This window comes from Hemitrygon akajei, unplaced genomic scaffold, assembly GCF_048418815.1.
Source record: "Hemitrygon akajei unplaced genomic scaffold, sHemAka1.3 Scf000215, whole genome shotgun sequence".
Taxonomy (NCBI): Eukaryota; Metazoa; Chordata; class Chondrichthyes; order Myliobatiformes; family Dasyatidae; genus Hemitrygon; species Hemitrygon akajei.
Window position 1 is genome coordinate 174,907 of NW_027332099.1, and position 17,946 is coordinate 192,852.

A 17,946-nucleotide genomic window follows, 5' to 3' on the forward strand; every position below is an offset into this window, starting at 1 on the left:
GGCAAAGAGGAGGAAAGAGCAATTTTTGGGAAGCGGGGTGAAGGGCAATGGGAATATGGAGGGAGTGTGTGTGTGTGTGTGTGTGTGTGTGTGTATGTCTGTGTGTGTGTGTGTGTGTGTGCATGTGGGTGTGTGTCTGCTTGCTCCTCAACAACTTTAAAATCCCCGGCTCTGATCTCCTCACTTTGACCATGGATGTCCAGTATCAATTCACTTCTGTCCCCAGCAGGAAATCCTGAAAGCACATCGTTTGCTTCCCGTCAGCAGGCCCAACCAATTCCCTTTCATCGACACATTATTTGGAGTCAGAGGGCACTATAACAAACAAACAAACCCTTTTTCCCATTTAGTCCGTACCGAATTGTTATTCTGCCGAGTCCCATAACCGCAGCTGGACCATGGCCCTCAATACCCCTCCCGTCCATGTACCGATCCAAACTTCTCTGCAGTGAAATCCATAACTTCCACTGACAGCTCTTCCCCCACCCTCACCACCCTCTGAGTGAAGGAATTCCCACTCAGGTTCTCACAAATATTTCACCTTTCACCCTTAAATTGCGACCTCCAGTTCCCATCTCACCCAAACTCAGAGGAAAAATCCTGCCTGCATTTACCCTGTCAACCAACAACACTCATAATTTTGTATAAATCTGCAAAATCCCCCTTCATTTTCCAACACTAAAGGCAATAAAGTCCTCAGCTTTTCCTAAAGCTCGAGTCCTCAAGTCCCAGCAAACGCATTGTAAATTTCTCTGCACTCTTTCAATGTTGTTCATAATTTTCCTTCAGGCCGGTAAGGAAACTACACACAATACTCCAGATTAGGCCTCACCAACGTCTTATACAACTTCAACATAACATCCCATCTCATGTACTCAATACTTTGATTGATAAAGTCCAATGTGCCAAAAGCTCTCATTTTGACGCTATCTACCTGTGACGCCACTTTCAAGTAATTATGAATCTGTGTTCCCAGATCCCTCTGGTCCACCAACTCCTCAGGACCCGACTGCTCACCGTGTCGTCATGCACCCCAAATCAGTGCACACCCCGAATCCAATCCTTTGAATACGAAACAATGTTTGATGAGTTTCCAGCAGTAAATCTGACCTGCTGCGAGAATGACCTGTTTTAAGACTCTTGAAAACTGAAAGGGAATCTGAACAAATTACAACTTTACATGGACAAGTTTCCTCCACCCACTGTAAGCATGAAATAATGGCAAGCGATTCTGTTGGAAATCCTGATAAATGGTTGGTAGGTTGTTTTTTTCTTGTTACCTATAATTCACGCATAACACAGCAACACCAACATTCCCAGTTAAATTCTATTTTGATCCTTCTGGAAAAATGGTTAAACTATCTCAATAGTTTCCTTAATATATACTGAACCAACAAATTCTCAGGCATAACAGAATTATTAGACTTCATTAAATCCTGTATCCTATAATCAAATAAAGGCATTTAAAGAAACAAGGTGGGGTTACCGAGAATGTGACTGTGGGACGTTTTGCATAACCCAACAAACCCATATTTCAAGTGTGATAAGAACCCAGGCACCCAAAACTAAAAACACTCTTCTTGTGAATTTCCCAACAGTCCTCCAACACACCTTTAACAGCATGCTCATTTCTTCCCCCTTAAATTAATCCAGTATGTTAACATTAAATTCAAACTCCACAATTTCAACCAGTAAAGCCGAAACAGGGGATAACTTTACTGCACCACAACACAATCTCAAAGCCTGTGCTTGTATCACAACCAAACATAATAAAGTTGAAGATGAAGCTGATCAATAAACCACAACCATAATCAAGAACAGATTCAATTAAACAAATGAAATTGGTCAACAAATATTTTCATGTCATACCCTAGAATACCCACAGAGATAACTGGGAATATTTAATGTTCCTTCATATTTTATCAATTATTTTTGTCCGGTGCTTCCGTGTCAGCTTATTATCCGTCCACATGCCTGGAAATCTTACCACTGACACCTTTTAAGGAGTTTGACCATATCATTTCAATTCAAGTGCAGGTCCATTAATCTTGTCTGTAAAACACATAACTTGTCCCATCTGTTTGCCGACTGTTTGACCTCACTAATTGCTAATGCATCCTATATACAGTAAAATTGAAATTTCTACCTCTAATCCATAAACTTCTATCATCTGCATATAGTGATTTACACAATCCACCACCTACCTCAGAGAAAAATATTGTTAATTATAATATGAAATAATAAATACTGCCTTGTGGGATCCCAATCTCTATCTCATAACAACCCGAATATAACTTGCCCACCCATACCTGACATCAGACGTCCAATACAAACAACTCAGAAAAAGTTATATAATCGCCTCTCCACTTGTATTTACACAATTTCATAAAGAAACTTTCCTTCCATAAATACCATCTGCCTTTTGAATAGTAAAAATACTGCTGTTACAACATCTATATTTAACTGGCTTTACTAATATCATCTTCCAAACATAAAAATAAATTCTATGTCGTACTTGCCCACTCATACCTTTACAAGACGTCCAAATAAAAATAATCAGAAAAAATTGTACAATAGTCCCCTCAATTGCATTTCCAAAAATTAATCAGAAGTCCGTCCTGCAATAAATTTCATTTGCTTTTTCAATATCACAAAATATTGCTATTACAACATTTTTATTTAACTGTGCTTTCTTAATATGATCTTTCAAACCCAAAACTGATTCGAATGTTTTCTACCCTTCTGAACAACCCTCTGATAAAACATGAAATCAGCTCTTTTATCAAAAATGTAATTCAAACGCTCGATTACCATACATTCCACAAGTTTACATAAATGAGACGTTAATGGTATTGGCGTATAACAAGGAGCATCAGACGGGGAGCTCCAGGTTTTAGAATGGGCACTACTACAACCATTTTCCAGGAGAAAAGTGGATGGCTAAAGCTCCAAATACAATTCAAAAAGTTAATATTTTCACAAAAGAAAATTACATACATACCTGTGGAATCAAGAATTTCTACTGCAAGTTTGTCGTACATTTTATTCCCATTCACAACTCTATACTCTGCCCCTTTCCTTATAAAACTGACAACACCACCCCTCTACCAACTAACCGGTTAAGCCTAACGACAATATAATCCTGCACTGGAAAAAAATACCTAAAATGTGCTGGTTTCCTGAACAGATATAACATCCGAAGAAATGGAAAATCAGAAATGAACTTCTTAAAGTCTTGTCCATTATAAATCAGTGTACTCGCATTTCATTGCAATATTTTAATCCTATTATGTATGTTGACAAGTAGACTGGGATACAGATACCCACCCAACAAATCTTCATTTAAAGCTTCCCACAAAACACCAGTTACACCAAGATACCTTTCTGCAGCTTTCACAATAATTTTAATTAACTCGGTAGGATGAGATGCCTGATCAGTACAATTCACCACATTGGTTATAAACATCACAAACTTCATTTTATCCAGCAGTGAAGTATCTTTGGTGAGAGAACTGTGATGACGGCATATATCCACTGTCGTCACAGTCTGTTCTCTGAGTGGGATCACATTATCCAGTTTACCTGCTCTGCTTGCTGTACTTGTCCTTGAACAGGCCCTTCTGCTCACTGTGTTGTTCTGAACCAATTGAACTGGTCACTTCATGCCTTACTAAACCAATCCCTTCCGCCTACACAAGGAACAGATCCATCCATTCTCCTCACATCCACGTGGGATCTAATAGCCTCTATCACATCTGCCTCCACCACCACCCGATATTCACTCCAGACGCCCACCACTATGGGAATGAAAAACAAAACTTGAAACGCAAATCTCCTTTAAACATTCTGAGTCAGGTTTTTAACATCATTGTGTTTTCTAATTGTTTTTGTTTAACAGCAGCTATGCAGAGAAAAGATACAAAATTACACTAAATTACAAAATACTTCAATAGTGCAAAAAGGACCAATGAGGATGTGTTCCCCCTTTCTCCTGAAGTTCATGCCCTCTGGCATTGGATATTTCCTCCTCAGAGAAAAAATCCTGGCTGTCCACTCTGTCTGTGACTCTCACATTCCTGTAAACGTCTGTCAGACCTCCCTCAGCCTCTGCCACTCCGGAGAAAATTACCCGAGATTGTCCGGTCTCACTTTATCCAGGCAGCATCCTGTTAAGCCTCTTCCACTCACCATCCAAAACCTCCACATTATTCCTGTATTCGAATGCAATTCTCCAGATGTGGTTAAACTAGAGATTTATACAACTGCAGCATAACTGCCTGACAATGGAACCACTATCTGGGAGTTATGAACTTGGATTCCAAGATCCCCCTGTAGATCAACACAGTCCAATCTCGCCCCATGAATATAACAGCAAAGAGATAATGCTGAGGCTTTATAAGACACTAGTCAGGCCACACTTGGAGTATTGTCAGCAGTGCTGGGCCCCACATCTCAGATAGGATGTGTTGTCATTGGAAAGAGTCCAGAGGAGGTTCAGAAAGATGATTTTGGGAATGAAGGGGTTAAAATATGAGCAGCACTTGGCAGCTTTGACCCTGTGCTCACTGGAACTCAGAAAAATGCGGGGGCATCTCATTGAAACCTACCGAATGTTGAAAGGACTGGATAAGGTGGATGTGGAGAAGGTATTTCCTGTGGTGGGGCACAGCCACAAAGTCGAGGGGCCACCTTTTCAAACAGAGTTAAGCAGCTTATTTTTTTTTTTGTTAGCCAGAGAGTATTGGATCTGTGGAATGCTCTGCCACAGACCGCGGTGGAGGCCGAGTGTGTGGGTATATTCAAGGTGGAAGTTGATTGTTTCCTGATCAGTCAGGGCATCAAAGGATATGACAGGAGGTCAGATATCTGGAATTGAATGAGATCTGGGATCAGCCATGATGGAAAGGTGGCTGACTCAATGGGCTGAATGGCCTAATTATGTTCCTATGTCTTATGGACTTATGAACACAAGCCCCCTCAATCATGATGAATCTCCTCTGCACTCTTCCAGCACAAAACATCCTTTGTACAGAATGCTAAGCGGAACCGAATGCAACTTTTCAAGAACGTTGTCAAGTCAGGCAGCATCTGTTGAGGGGAATAGAGTCGATGGTTGGGACAGAACCCCTCCCTTACGGCACTAACGCAGGCCTTTCGGCCCAACCTTTCCATGCTGTCCTCCTGTCCATTTAAACTAATCTCTCTGCCTGTCTTTGACACAGAACACAGAAATCTACAGCACATTACAGGCTCTTCAGCCCACAATGTTGTACCGACCATGTAACCTACTCTAGAGACTGCCTAGGATTTCCTGACCGTATATCCCTCTATGTTTCTAAGCTCCATGTACCTATCTAAGAGTCTCTTAAAATATCCTATTGTATCCACCTCCACCATCGCTGCAGGCAGTGCATTCCATGCACCCACGACTCTCTGTGTAAGAAACTTACCCTGACATTCCCTCAGTACCGACTTCCAAGCAGCTTAAAACTACGTCCCCTCGTGTTAGTCACTTCAAGCCTGGGAAAATGCCTCTGGTTATCCACATGGTCAAAGCCTCTCATCATCTTATTACAATTACTTATGTACAGATTAGGAGAAATATAGCTTCAACATCACCTCACAGCTCTTGAACTCAATCCCATGGTTGATGAAGACCATCACACCAGACGCCTTCCTAACAACACTGCCAACCTTCGCAGCAGCTTTGAATGTCGTATGGACACAGACACCAAGATCTCTCTGACCCTCCACACTGCCAAGAGTCTCACCATTAATATGATATTCTGTGTTCAGATTTGACCTGCAGAAATGAACCTCATCATCTGTGTTGAACTCCCTCTGCCACTTCCCAGTTCTGCATCCGAGGCGAGGAAATAGATTGCTGAGCCTCTGGCTAGGATCATTATGTCCTCATTGTCCAGGAAAATGGTACCGGAGGATTGGAGGGAGGCGAATGTTGTCAACTTGTTCAAAAAGGGTAGTAGGGATAGTCTGGATAATTATAGACCATTGAGCCTTACATCTGTGGTGGGAAAGCTGTTGGAAAAGATTCACAAAGATAGGATCTATTGGCATTTAGAGAATCATGGTCTAATCAGTGACAGTCAGCATGGCTTTCTGAAGGGCAGATCGTGTCTAACAAGCCTGATCTTTTCGCAGGTGACCAGGCAGATAGATGAGGGTTGTGCAGTGGATGTAATCTACATGGATTTTAGTAATGCATTTGATAAGGTTACACACAGTAGGCTTATTCAGAAAGACAGAAGGCATGGGATCCAGGGATGTTTGACCAGGTGGATTCAGAATTGGCTTGCCTGCAGAAAGCAGAGAGTTGTGCTGGAGGGAGTACATTCAGATTGGAGGGTTGTGACTAGTGGTGTCCCACGAGGATCAGTTCTGGGACACCTACTTTTCGTGATTTTTATTAACAACCTGGATGTGGGGGTAGAAGGATGGGTTGGCAAGTTTGCAGAAGACACAAAGGTTGGTGGTGTTGTGGATATTGCAGAGGATTATCAAAGATTGCAGAGAGACATTGATAGGATGCAGGAGTGGGCTGAAAAGTGGCAGATAGAGTTCAACCTGGAGAAGGGTGAGGTGGTACACTTTGGAAGGACAAACTGGCTCATGTCCACTTTGGCTCATGTCCACAGATCCCTGAAAGTTGCCTCACAGGTAGACAGAGTAGTTAAGAAAGCTTATGGGGTGTTATCTTTCATAAGTCGAGGGACAGAGTTTAAGAGTCGCGATGTAATGATGCAGCTCTATGAAACTCTTGTTGGACCACACTTGGGAGTACTCTGTCCAGTTCTGGTCACCTCACTATAAGAAGGATGTGGAAGCATTGGAAAGGGTACAGAGTAGATTCACCAGAATGCTGCCTGGTTTAGAGTGTGTGGATTATGATCAGAGATTAAGGGAGCTAGGGCTTTACTCTCTGGAGAGGAGGATGATGAGTGGAGAAATGATAGAGGTATAGTTGATATTAAGGGGAACAGATAGAGTGGACAGCCAGCGCCTCTTCCCCAGGGCACCACTGCTCAATACCAGAGGACATGGCTTTAAGGTAAGGGGAGGGAAGTTCAAGGGGGATATTTGAGGAAGATTTTATACTCAGAGAGTGGTTGGTGCCTGGAATGCACTGCCCGAGTCAGTGGTGGAGGCAGATACACTAGTGAAGTTTAAGAGACTGTTAGACAGGTATATGGAGGAATTTAACCTTAGGGAGGCAGAGTTTAAGGGTCGGCACAACATTGTGGGCCGAAGGGCCTGTAGCGTGCTGTATGGTTCTATGTTCTATCTATTTCTCGCTGGAATCTCTCTTTTAATTTAATTTTTTATTGAAGGCACGACACAGTACAGAAAACATAATGCATTACATTTTCCTCCATTTTGTTTTTATACCTTACCCCTGAACACCACAACGTCATCAGTGGGGCCTTCTGGGAGTTGTAGTCATTGACCTCGCTCGCTCCCTGTCAAAGCATGTTTCGTCAGCCACCACAGACGTCGCCGAAACAGACCCACCGAGGCGCGAAGGGGAATCACACCCGTCCTTGTGGGCGCCGAGGCCGGCGACACCGACAGAAGCGAATCGCTGATCTCCGCCATGGCGATGGAGCGGAAGAGGAGGGGCTGATCATGGGCCGATTTCCACCAGCCTATCGTAGCTCAGACTTAACACTGACCCCTGCTGTCATTGGCTGTGGTGCATGTCGCTCAAATGGGAACTCGGAGGGTGATTAGTTTATGTGAACGTCAGTCAGCCTTCCTGTCTTTATGAGTTTGGATTTGGATTTATAACGGGACAGGAAGCAAATTGGGAGAAATGTGAATTTTTATGTGATGGTGCATCAGTCTCCGAGTTACATTATTAACAATAAAAGGGCAAAGGCCGTTGTGAGGAAGTAGGTGATTTACTGGAGTTTATATGGAGATAATATTGGAAGGGATATCAAACTTGGAATTGTTTGGGATACGATTTAGAAAATGGGGGGATTTGTGGGGATCATAATATTCCAGTGTTGATTAATGAGGGCAAAATGATTGTTACTGAAACAGGGAAGGTTGTGTTACTGGCTGGGTCATTTGTTGAGATTCATAATCAGGATAATTTAAGTGAAGAAGTTAAGCAATGTAGGGATATGTTTTTCAGTGCTGGAATGATGTGCTGGAAGTCAGCTGTAGTAATGATAGTATCACTGATGGAGAGATTTATTTGTATGAATTTAAGACGTCTATTAATAATGCAGGTCAGGTGCTCCCAGGAAAGAGTGATATTTGAAATTGTAATTGTTTCTAATTCGCTTTTGTGAAAATATTAAATGTTTGAATTGTGCATCTACTTTCCTCATGGAAAATGGAAATTGTAGTGCCTATTCTAAAACCTGGCAGATCCTCATTTGATCCTTCTAGTTAAGGGCCTATATCGTGAATGTCTCATTTATGTAAACTTATGGAATGTATGGTAATCAAGCGCTTGAGTTATATTTCGGAAAGAGTGGTGATAAAGTGTTTTATTAGAGTGGATTTTGGAAGGGTGAAATGACATTAGATTCAGTTTTAGATTTGGAAGATGATATTCGGAAAACACAATTAAATAAAGATGTTGTAGTATCAGTATTTCTTGATACTGAAAAGGGAAATGATATGGAAGAAAGGACTTTTGATCAAATTAGGAGTGAGGGGGACATTGTATAATTTTTCTGAGTTTTTTATTTCGACAGACTGTGCATGTACCGGTCTGCATGTTATGTTGGTGTTTCTATGAGATAGAGAATGGTATCCCATAAGGCAGTATTTGTAGCCGTTCATTATTTAATATTATGATTAATGATATTTTCTCTGAGATGGGAAAATGGGATACCCTGGGTAAATCACAATGTACAGATGACGTCGCTTTATGGATTAGAGGTATTAATTGCAATTTACAATTAATAGGTCAAACAGTGGGCAGATTGATGAGGATGTTAAGCTTTTAGTCGTTAAAACACATTATATGGTTTACAAACAGCATTAATAGACTTGCACTTGATTTTAAATTATGTCATTAATATCTTGTGGAAGTGTCAGTGGTAAGATTTCTCAGTATGTGGATGAATAATAAGCTGACGTGGAAGCACCTATCAGTAAAATAATTGATGAATGTAAAGGAGCTTTAAATCTCCTCAGACATCTATGTGGGTATTCTTGGGTGCAACATGAAAATCTTTGTTGACCAATTATATTTGTTTAATTTGATCTGTTCTTGATTATGTCTGTGTGGCTTATGGATCACCTTCATCTTCAAATTAAAAATGTTTGTATGTGATACAATTACAGACTTTAAAATTGTGTTCTGGTGCAGTAATGTCGTCTCCTGGTTTGGCTTTACTGATTGCAATGGGACAATTGCCCTCAAAGTTACAGAGGTTCAAGTTGATGTCAACATACTGGATTAATTTGCGGGGGCAAGGAAATGATCATCCTGTTAAAGGTGTGCTGGAGGACGGTTGGGGACATCACAAGAAGAGTGTTTTTTGTTTTGGGTGGCTGGGTTCTTACCACGCTGGGAATATGGGTGCATTTGATGATACAATAAGTCCCACTGTAGCTTTCTCCGTAACCCCACCTTGTTTTCTCCAATGACTTCAGTTGATTTTAGGTTACACGATCGGTTTCGGTTCGCCTGAGAGTCTGTTGGTTCATCAGTATATTAATGAAAGTTATTATCATACAGTAACCATTTTTACAGATGAATCCAAAGATAAGTTAACTGGGGATGTTGGTGTGGCTGTTTTTGTGTGCCTGAATTGCAGGTAATGATAAAGAAATGACTTATAGCCATTTATCAGCATAGGAAGCAGAATTCTTTGCCAACAGTTTAGGCTTACAGTGGGTGGAGGAAATTGGTCCTTATAATTTGCTCAGAATACATTTCAGTTTTGATAAGTCTTAAACAGGTCATTCTGGCAGTAGGTCAGATTGACTGTCGGAAACTTGTCAAACGGTATTTCATATATAAAGTTTGATTTATATGTCTGCACATTATGGGCCCTGAACATCACACTGTTGAGGGAAATGATGATATTGACTGTTTAGCACCAAAAGCTGTTAAATGTTAAGCTGTGGATATAGACCTTCCACTTAGCAAATTAGAAGCTAAAGGGCTGGTAGTGTTAAGAATTGGGGGCTTATGACAAGACGTAGGATAATGGACATAAGGACAGACACCTTTACAGAATACATAAACCTGTTGGGTTTATAGAAGAAGGGCTTAAAACAAGGGAAGGAATGATATTGACATGACATAGAAATGTCCACACTATGCTTAATTATGCCTTGTAACTAATTGGAAAACTTCATTCTGTGTCGTGTACAGTTTGTCATTATGAAACTGTCGAAACACATACTATTTCAATGTGAAGCGTATAAGGCTGAAGAAAAATCAAATGCAGTCTTCAGTACAATCTTTGCGAGGGTAGATAGTTTTCAAATAAAAACTATTAAATTATGGGACTGACTTTAAATCAATTCATAGTTTGAGCTGGAAAAGGCATGTAATAATTGTGTTAAACCTAAGGAAATGACATATAGGGTAGCAAAGGTGAGTGGGATGATGGATTATTGGGATGCTCTTAAAATCCAACAAAAGGCAACGAAAAAAGCCATAAGAATGGTCAAGACGAAATATGAGGGCAAACTGGCCAGTAATATAAATCAGGATACTAAAAGTTTAGTTTTCAGTTACATGAAGAGTGAAAGGGAGATGAGAGTTGATACTGGACCACTGGAAAATGATGCTGGTGAAGTAGTAATGGGGGACAAAGAAATGGCAGATGAACTTAATGAACAATCTTCACTGTCTTTTCTGGTCAGCACCGCCCCCACTTGTCCCATTTAACCTGTCTCATTACGAGTGGACTTTAGGACCCGGGGGAGCTCAGGACCCGCCGCCCGCAACTGCTGCTGAATCCCCGGTGTTTCTGTTCGGTTGACGGATGCGGTGAACGAGTTAAAATTAATCAATCGACAATTCTTATGTCGTGTTTATTTCACTCCATAGAACCATAGAACACTACAGCACAGAAAACAGGCCATTTGGTGCTTCTAGTCTGTGCGGAAACTTTATTCCGCTCGTCCCATTGACCTGCACCCAGTCCACAACCCTGCAGACCTCTCCCATCCAGGTATCTATCCAATTTATTCTTAAAACTTAAGAGTGAGCCTGCATTTACCATGTCAGATGGCAGCTCGTTCCACACTCCCACCACTCTCTGAGTGAAGATCCTCCTAATGTTCCCCCTAAACCTTTCCCCTTTCACCCTAAAACCATGTCCTCTCATATTTATCTTTCCTAATCTAAATGGAAAGAACTTACTCGCATTTACTATCTATACCCGACATAATTTTGTAAACCTCTATCAAATCTCCCCTCATTCTTCTACGCTTCAAGGAATAAAGTCTTAACCTGTTCAATCTTTCCCTGTAACTCAGCTCCTGAAGACCTGGCAACATCCTAGTAAATCTCTGCACTCTTTCAATCTCTCCAACCTCTCCATGGATACCTCATGTCTGAACTTTCTGAACCAACCTCCCATGTGGGACCTTGTCAAAGGCCTTACTAAAGTTCATGTAGACAACATCCACAGTCTTTCCTTCACCTACTTAGTTGGCAACCTCCTCGAAAAACTCTTTGAGATTCATTAAACACGATCTACCATGCACAAAGCCATACTGACTATCCTTAATCAGCCCTTAGCTGTAAAATACTTGTAAATCCGATCTCTCAGAATATCTTCCAATAATTTAAATACTACTGATGTCAGGCTCACTGGCCTGTAATTACCTGGTTAACTATTGGAGCCTTTTTTAAACAACGGAATAACATGAGCTACCCTCCAATCCTCAGGCACTGCACCCGTGGCTGAGGACATTTTAAATATTTCTGTCAGGGCCCCTGCAATTTCTACTCTAGTCTCTCTCAAGGTCCGAGGAAATATCAAGTCAGGCCAGGGGGATTTATCTACCTTTATGCGCTTTAAGGCAGCAAGCACCTCCTCCTCTTTAATCTACAAATGTTCCATGACACTACTGCTTGTTTCCCTTCCTTCCATATACACTATGCCAGTTTCCTGAGTAAATACTGATGCAAAATCTGTTTAAGATCTCTCCCATCTCACGAGACTCCACACAAAGACGACCACTCTGATCTTCCAGGGGACCAATTTTGTCCCTTACTATCCTTTTACTCTTAATATACTTGTAGAAACCCTTCAGGTTTTCCTTCACATTATCTGCCAAAGCCACCTCATGTCTTCTTTTTTTTCCTTCCTGATTTCCTTCTTTAGTATTTTCTTACGTTTTCTATACTCTTTAAGTAACTCATTTGCACTTTGTTGCCTCTACCTGCTATACACCTCTCTCTTTTTCTTAACCAGATCACCAATATCCCTTGAAAACCAAGGTTCCCTGTGCCTGTTAACTTTGCCTTTAATCCTGGTATGAACATGCAAACTCTGCACTCTCAAAATTTCACCTTTGAAGGCCGTCCACCTACTGAACACATCCTTGCCAGAAAGAAATTCTCCTAATCCACTCTTCCTAGATCCATTTTCATTTCCACAAAATTGGCCCTTCGCCAAGTTAGAACCTCAACTCAAGGTCACTGGACCCAAAATGTCCGCCTACACATACTTCTGTCACCTGACCTGTCTGGTTTCCTAATAGGAGATCAAGTATTGCATCCTCTCTCGTAGTTACCTCTATATATTGATTTAGAAAACTTTCCTGAAAACATTTCACAAACTCCAAGCCATCTAGCCCTATTACAGTTTGGGAGTCCCAGTCAATATGTGGAAAGTTAAAATCCCCTAATATTAGAACTTCCTGTTTCTTACATTGGTCTACTATCTTTATACAGGTTTGCTCCTCCAATTCTCTCTGACTATTGGGCGGTCTATGATACACCCCTATCAGTGTGGTCATACCTTTCCCGTTCCTTAGCTCCACCCATATGGCCTCTGTAGACAAACCCTCCGGGCTGTCCTGTCTACGCACAGCTGTGATATTTTCCCTGACTAGTAATGCCACTCCTCCCCCTTTCATCCCTCCCCGTCTATCACGTCTGAAACAAGGAATATTTCTATCATGTATAAACCACAGGTGGGAGGTTATCTTTTTGTATTAATGTATTAAAAATAAATGATAAATTCTACCAATGGAACCTCTTACTAAAGGATTCATATTCAAAATAGTATCCAACAAATCAGATTCTTGCATATATGGAAAGTTAGATAATTACTTTTGTAAAAAATGTCTAACCTGATGATATTGCAGTAAGTGTGTATGAGAGAGAGAATATTTGCTAATAAATCTTCAAAAGTCATCAATCGACCATCACAAAATAAATGAAAATAAAGATAAATAAATCTGCAAAAAAAAAACAGATCCCCTTAATCACTAAAGATTAAACAAGTTTGGGAGAGAGAACTTAATATGACCTTTGTTAATGAAGATGGTCAATTCTTCTTTAATATGTGCCAATCAGTGTTTAATTCAATTTAAAATTGTTCACTGTTACTGTTTAACAAAGGAGAGACTATCCAAAATATTTCCTAACATAGACAATTATTGCGATAGGTATAAAACTGAAGTAGCCACTTTTTCACATATGTTCTTGTCATGTTCTTCATCAAAATCTTTTTGGAAATCTTTATTTTCTACAATTTCTAAAGCTCTGAAAATTAATTTACAACCTAATGTACAAACCTTTGATTTCTGTCTATACATGCAGTCCTCGCATGACCTTTATCCTCCTCCATCTCACTATCTGCTCTAACACTCTGGTTCCCCTCCCTCTGCAAATCTAGTTTAAACACCGACCCCCCCCCCCCCCCCGAGCAGCACTGGCAAATCTACCCGCAAGAATGTTGGTCCCCCTCCAGTTCAGGGGCAAACCGTCCCGTCGGAACAGGCCCCACCTTCCCGGGAACAAAGCCCAATTGTCCAGAAACATGAAGCCCTCCCCCCTGCACCATCTCCTTCGCCACGTATTTAGCTGCACTCTCCACACATTTATATTTACAGGGACTTTACTCCTGATGCCGGTCCCGGGGCCCGACACGTTTACAGGCCTGGAGCGGAACCAGAGCAGATTCGCATCCAGTGGTTTTCAACCCCTGTCGCGAAGAAAGGATAAAGTTTCCCCGTGAATTTATTCCCAGTGAAGGTGTGGAGATGGGACTTGGTCTCCGCGTTGTAAAATGAAACTGTCCCGGACTCGAAACTGAGATAAACTCCCACCCTCCCGGAGATGGGACCGGCAGGGAGACGGGTCTCGGGGGAGGGGATACCGGACACGTCACAATCCCGATGTAACACGTCACCAAACCGCCCGATGACCCAGAATCCGGTCTCCGGACTCAGACTGACCCGTCCCTTCCTCTCCACAGACTCTGCGGCGACTCCCAGCCACCAGACCCGAATCCCCGTCACCTCCACCTCCCAGTAATGTCTCCCCGATGTGAATCCCTCCGATCCCAGCACACAAATCCAGTTTGTGAATCTCTTCCCGGTGTCAGGGAGATTCCTCCGGGTCCCGGTCCGTCTCACACTCTTCCGATCCTCAGACACCTCGAGCCGCGGACTCGCCGTTTCCACATCCAGGGTGACAGAGACTGGGGGGAGAAGCAGAGAATTAGAGAGTCCCCTGGGATCGGGGGAGGCTCGGACAGCGCGGCCCCGGGGATCGGGGGTTGACTCGGGCAGCGCGGCCCCGGGGATCGGGGGAAGACTCGGGCAGCGCGGCCCCGGGGATCGGGGGAGACTCGGGCACCGCGGCCCCGGGGATCGGGGGGGGAGACTCGGGCAGCGCGGCCTCTGGAACCGTGGGGAGACTCGGGCAGCGCGGCCCCGGGGATCGGGAGGAGACACGGGCAGCGTGGCCCCGCGGATCGGGGGGCCGATAAGAACCCTTGACTCGACAAAAGCAGATGGACAACTAACCCCAAGGGTTTTCTGCTGGACGGAGAGCAGAGAGACCCCTGGCCCTTGACTCCTCAGACAGGGGAAACATCCTCCCTCACACCTGCCTGTTGACCCCTGAAAGAATTTTGTGTTTCTATGAGATCTCTCATTCTTCGAAACTGGGAACAGAGAACATAGAGCAGTACAGCACAGGAACAGGCCCGTCATTCAATGTTCACATTCATTTGTGAGTGTGAAGTGGGGCAGTGTGATGGTTTGAGACAGTAAAGGAGGTGATAATGGGAACCAGTAAGGGAGAGATGAATGGCAGATTGATCCAGGAGGGGGAGGGGTGGAAAGCCTGTGGGTGAACTGTGTGTGTAGACGTAATGAGAAGCTGGAGGGGCAAAGATGGCAGATGAGGATGACTTTGTCCCCTTTCCCACAACCCCATCCCCCGCAGCCCCTCATTAGGACAGGGGATGAATTTGCAGGAACCCTTAAGCAACACAGGTCTTGATGAAGTGTTTCAGTCTGAACCGTCGACTGTTTACTCTTTTCCGTAGAAACTTCCCGGCTTGCTGTTCCCCCAACAATTTGTGTGTGTTACTCTGCTTTAAATGTACTCAGTTATTTGGCCTCCACAGTTGCCTGTGGCAAATTCACTATCCTGTGGATAAAGGATTTCCTCCTCATCTCTGTCCTAAATGGACATCCCTATAGTCGGAGGCTGTGCTTACTGCGTTAACCTTTAGGGAATCCTACACAACGACACCCAAGTCCCTTTGCTCTTCCGATTTTTGAATTCTCTCTGTTTTCAAAAATGCCTATGCCTTTATTCCTTCTATCAAAGTGCATGCACGATTTCCCTACTCGATAATCCATCTATCACTTATTTGCCCATTTCCTGATCTGTCTCTGCCCTTCCCCAGATTCCGAGCTTCTGCAGCACTACTTGCCCCTTCACCTATCTTCATATCGTCTGCAAGCTCGGCCACAAAGGCAACAATTCTGTCATCCAAATCATCCTTCTGTCTATCTTGGCTTTGTGTTCCTCAAAGAATTCCAACAGGTTTGTCAGGCAAGATTTCCCCTTAAGGGAAGGCATGCTGTCTTTGCCCTATTTTATCATGTGCCTCCATGTACCCAAAAGCTTGTCCTTAATACTGGACTCCAACATCTTCCCAAACACACCACATCCTGACTAACACACCTATAATTTTCTTTCCCCAGCTGCTCTGCCTTCTTAAAGAGTTAAGTGACCTTTGCAATTTCCAATCGTCTTGAATGACCGAGTATCTAGTGATTCTTTAAAGATTATTACTAATGCCCCCATATTCTCTTCAGCTAACTCTTTCCAAACACTGGGGTGTAGTCCATCTGGTCCAGGTACCTTCAGTCCTTCAATCGTCCCACGCACTTAGTAACAGCAACAACACTCATTTTGTCCCCTGACACTCTCACATTTCTGACATACAGCTGGTATCTTCCACAGTGAGGATTGACACAAAATACTAGACAAGTGCCTCTGCCATGTCTTTATTGTCACATTTCTCCTCTTCAGTGTCATTTTCTTGGGGTCCAATATCCACTCTCACCTCTCTTTTACTCTTTACAGTTTTGTGTCCTCTTGAGTATTGTAGGCAAGCTTTCGATCCTATCTCACTTTCACTCCTTATGGCTTTGTAATTGCCTTCCGTTGATTAGCAAAATCTCAATAATTCAACATCCCGCTAATTTTTGCTCTATTGTATGTCCTCTCTTTCGCTTTTATGCTGTCTTTGACTACCCACGTCAAACATGGTTACCTCATCCTCCCTGAATAATAATACTTCATCTTTTGGATTTATCCATCCGAATTCCCCCCGGAATTCCAGTCTTTGTTGTTCTCCAGTCATCCCTGCTCGTGTCCCCTTCCAATCTATTTTGGTCAGCTCCTCTCTCATCCCTCTGTAACTAACTTTACCCCACTCTGAAATTGATACATCTGAATTTATCTTGCTCTCAAACTCTGGGGTGAATTCTATCATTTTATGATCACTGTTTCCTGAAGGTTCTTTTACCTTAGTCTCCCAATCATATCTCCCATTGTGCTCAACCACAAGCTGTCCTAAAAACCCATCTCGGGGGCATTCTACAAATTCCCTCTCCTGGAATACAGCACCAATATGATTTTCCCAGTCTACTTGCATGTTGAAACCCCCCATTCCGATCATCACCTTGCTCTTTTTTTCTATCTCCTGGTGTAATTTGTATCCCATTTTGATCCTGGCTACTATTTGGAGGCCTGTATATAATTACCATCAGGGTCTTTTTACCCTTGCAGTTTCTTAACTTTACCCACAATGACTTGACATCTTCCAATCCTATGTCAACTCTCTCTAAGGATTTCATTTCATATTTTACCAACAGACCCTCCCCGGCCTCTCTGCCTACCTGCCTGTCCTTTGAATACAAGGTTATCCTTGGATGTCAGGCTTCAAGCCAAGATCTCCTTTCAGCCACAACTCAGTGAAGCCAACAACGTTACACGTGCCAATCTCTACCTGTGCTACAACATCATCTACCTTATTCTGTATACTGGTGCATTCATATATAACACCTTCAGTCCAGTATTCATCAGCCTATTCCACACTGTCCACATGAACTTAAGCCAAGTTTTTGATGTCAATGATAAACCACATTTCGGGTATTGTCTGCATTTCCAGTTCCCCAAATATGTGAAAACATAAAAAACCTACAGCATAATACAGGCTCTTCCGCTCGCAAAGCTGTGCGGAACATGCCCCTATCTTAGAACTACCTAGGCTTTACACATAGCCCTCTGTTTTTCTAAGTCCACCTAGACATCCAGGAGTCTCTTAAAAGACTCTTATCGTTTCTGCCTCCAACACCGCCACTTACAACCCATTCCATGCAATCACCATTCTGTGTTAAAAAAAAACTTACCTCTGGCATCTATTGTGTACCTCCTTCCAAGCACCTTAAAACTATGCC